This window comes from Eleutherodactylus coqui, chromosome 1 (genome assembly GCF_035609145.1).
Source record: "Eleutherodactylus coqui strain aEleCoq1 chromosome 1, aEleCoq1.hap1, whole genome shotgun sequence".
Lineage (NCBI taxonomy): Eukaryota > Metazoa > Chordata > Amphibia > Anura > Eleutherodactylidae > Eleutherodactylus > Eleutherodactylus coqui.
In genome coordinates this window covers 92,192,456-92,194,955 of record NC_089837.1, presented here as the reverse complement: position 1 = coordinate 92,194,955, position 2,500 = coordinate 92,192,456, and the positions used below count along the sequence as shown (strand labels likewise).

Here is a 2,500-nt window from a genome sequence, read left to right as displayed (position 1 = left end):
AATCGGTTAGCACGTTCGGCTGTTAACCGAAAGGTTGGTGGTTCAAGCCCACCCAGTGACGAAGCTCTCTTTTGTTTCTTTGGCACGTGGATCCCAAGGTGCCTGGGTGACTCATAACTATGGACGTTTTTCCGGGAAACACCCATTTGACAAAAAAAAGACAGAAGGCACCTTGCAAGGCAGGCTGTCCAGCTACAGGAAAAGGGAGACGTGGGCTCGCTTGAAGCGTTCACGATGGTGGTATAGCGAGCAGTCAATGTCTCTTGAAATTATGTAGCCTGCTGAGCTGAAAAGACAAACTATGCCTCCGGGTTCAACCCTGTGGAGGATGCGGGCATCGATCCCGCTACCTCTCGCATGCAAAGCGAGCGCTCTACCATGTGAGCTAATCCCCCGACACGGTGGGGTGTGCTTGTTTCTTTGGTTTGCACGTTTCTCCTCTTTGAAAAAGAAGCAAACAAGTGCATGCGTGGGATTTGGTAAAACCAAAGAGGAGGCCATGTTTCTGCCCGCTTTCGAAACGGGGACCTTTCGCGTGTAAGGCGAACGTGATAACCACTACACTACAGAAACTGATGGAAGAGCCCCTTGGACTACTTTTGGGAGTCAACGAAGCCCACACTGAGAGGGTGGAAAACAGGGCCTTTCTCGGGGCAAGAAAACCAACCGGCAGGTGCCGTGTTTCTGCCCGGTTTCGAACCGGGGACCTTTCGCGTGTGAGGCGAACGTGATAACCACTACACTACAGAAACTCAGACGAGAGCGGCTCGTCGACTGATGCGGGATCTGCATCGATGCCACTAATGGAGCCAACGGGAAGAGCTATGGCCCAGTGCCTAAAAAAACGAGACCGACGGCCATGTTTCTGCCCGGTTTCGAACCGGGGACCTTTCGCGTGTTAGGCGAACGTGATAACCACTACACTACAGAAACGCTGCGGAAGCCGTCACGGCATTTTTCAAAGCAAACGAAAACAGGCTGATCATACTCTGTGGGGTTCGCTTTAAGTAGGCTTTTTTCCCGTTTGTTTCTCTTTCGTTTCTCTTTCCTCCTTTCGCTTCCCAAGGTCCTTTGAGAAAAATGCTATTGACCCGATGGCGCTTTTGGTTCGAGCAGACTGGCTGGCAAGTCACTGTGGCGCAAACGGTTAGCGCGTTCGGCTGTTAACCGAAAGGTTGGTGGTTCAAGCCCACCCAGTGACGAAGCTCTCTTTTGTTTCTTTGGCACGTGGATCCCAAGGTGCCTGGGTGACTCATAACTATGGACGTTTTTCCGGGAAACACCCATTTGACAAAAAAAAGACAGAAGGCACCTTGCAAGGCAGGCTGTCCAGCTACAGGAAAAGGGAGACGTGGGCTCGCTTGAAGCGTTCACGATGGTGGTATAGCGAGCAGTCAATGTCTCTTGAAATTATGTAGCCTGCTGAGCTGAAAAGACAAACTATGCCTCCGGGTTCAACCCTGTGGAGGATGCGGGCATCGATCCCGCTACCTCTCGCATGCAGGCTGATCATACTCTGCGGGGTTCGCTTTAAGTAGGCTTTTTTTCCCGTTTGTTTCTCTTTCGTTTCTCTTTCCTCCTTTCGCTTCCCAAGGTCCTTTGAGAAAAATGCTATTGACCCGATGGCGCTTTTGGTTTGAGCAGACTGGCTGGCAAGTCACTGTGGCGCAATCGGTTAGCGCGTTCGGCTGTTAACCGAAAGGTTGGTGGTTCAAGCCCACCCAGTGACGAAGCTCTCTTTTGTTTCTTTGGCACGTGGATCCCAAGGTGCCTGGGTGACTCATAACTATGGACGTTTTTCCGGGAAACACCCATTTGACAAAAAAAAGACAGAAGGCACCTTGCAAGGCAGGCTGTCCAGCTACAGGAAAAGGGAGACGTGGGCTCGCTTGAAGCGTGCACGATGGTGGTATAGCGAGCAGTCAATGTCTCTTGAAATTATGTAGCCTGCTGAGCTGAAAAGACAAACTATGCCTCCGGGTTCAACCCTGTGGAGGATGCGGGCATCGATCCCGCTACCTGTGGGGTGTGCTTGTTTCTTTGGTTTGCACGTTTCTCCTCTTTGAAAAAGAAGCAAACAAGTGCATGCGTGGGATTTGGTAAAACCAAAGAGGAGGCCATGTTTCTGCCCGCTTTCGAAACGGGGACCTTTCGCGTGTAAGGCGAACGTGATAACCACTACACTACAGAAACTGATGGAAGAGCCCCTTGGACTACTTTTGGGAGTCAACGAAGCCCACACTGAGAGGGTGGAAAACAGGGCCTTTCTCGGGGCAAGAAAACCAACCGGCAGGTGCCGTGTTTCTGCCCGGTTTCGAACCGGGGACCTTTCGCGTGTGAGGCGAACGTGATAACCACTACACTACAGAAACTCAGACGAGAGCGGCTCGTCGACTGATGCGGGATCTGCATCGATGCCACTAATGGAGCCAACGGGAAGAGCTATGGCCCAGTGCCTAAAAAAACGAGACCGACGGCCATGTTTCTGCCCGGTTTCGAA

General features: G+C 51.8%; 7 non-coding genes across 7 annotated transcripts in view; all 7 read right to left on the bottom strand.

Moving 5' to 3' along the window:
- Window positions 1–322: 322 nt before the first annotated feature.
- On the bottom strand, window positions 323–395 carry TRNAA-UGC (transfer RNA alanine (anticodon UGC)). The gene has a single exon. It is a non-coding gene; the product is annotated as a tRNA-Ala (tRNA).
- Window positions 396–500: 105 nt separating this feature from the next.
- Window positions 501–573, bottom strand: TRNAV-UAC (transfer RNA valine (anticodon UAC)). The gene has a single exon. It is a non-coding gene; the product is annotated as a tRNA-Val (tRNA).
- Window positions 574–679: 106 nt separating this feature from the next.
- On the bottom strand, window positions 680–752 carry TRNAV-CAC (transfer RNA valine (anticodon CAC)). Its single transcript has one exon. It is a non-coding gene; the product is annotated as a tRNA-Val (tRNA).
- Window positions 753–860: 108 nt separating this feature from the next.
- Window positions 861–933, bottom strand: TRNAV-AAC (transfer RNA valine (anticodon AAC)). Its single transcript has one exon. It is a non-coding gene; the product is annotated as a tRNA-Val (tRNA).
- A 1,187-nt stretch (window positions 934–2,120) lies between these two features.
- TRNAV-UAC (transfer RNA valine (anticodon UAC)) lies at window positions 2,121–2,193 on the bottom strand. The gene has a single exon. It is a non-coding gene; the product is annotated as a tRNA-Val (tRNA).
- A 106-nt stretch (window positions 2,194–2,299) lies between these two features.
- Window positions 2,300–2,372, bottom strand: TRNAV-CAC (transfer RNA valine (anticodon CAC)). The gene has a single exon. It is a non-coding gene; the product is annotated as a tRNA-Val (tRNA).
- A 108-nt stretch (window positions 2,373–2,480) lies between these two features.
- TRNAV-AAC (transfer RNA valine (anticodon AAC)) overlaps window positions 2,481–2,500 on the bottom strand; it is a 73-nt gene continuing 53 nt past the window's right edge. The window contains exon 1 of the tRNA in view: window positions 2,481–2,500. This exon is cut by the window's right edge and continues 53 nt beyond it. This is a non-coding gene — a tRNA (tRNA-Val).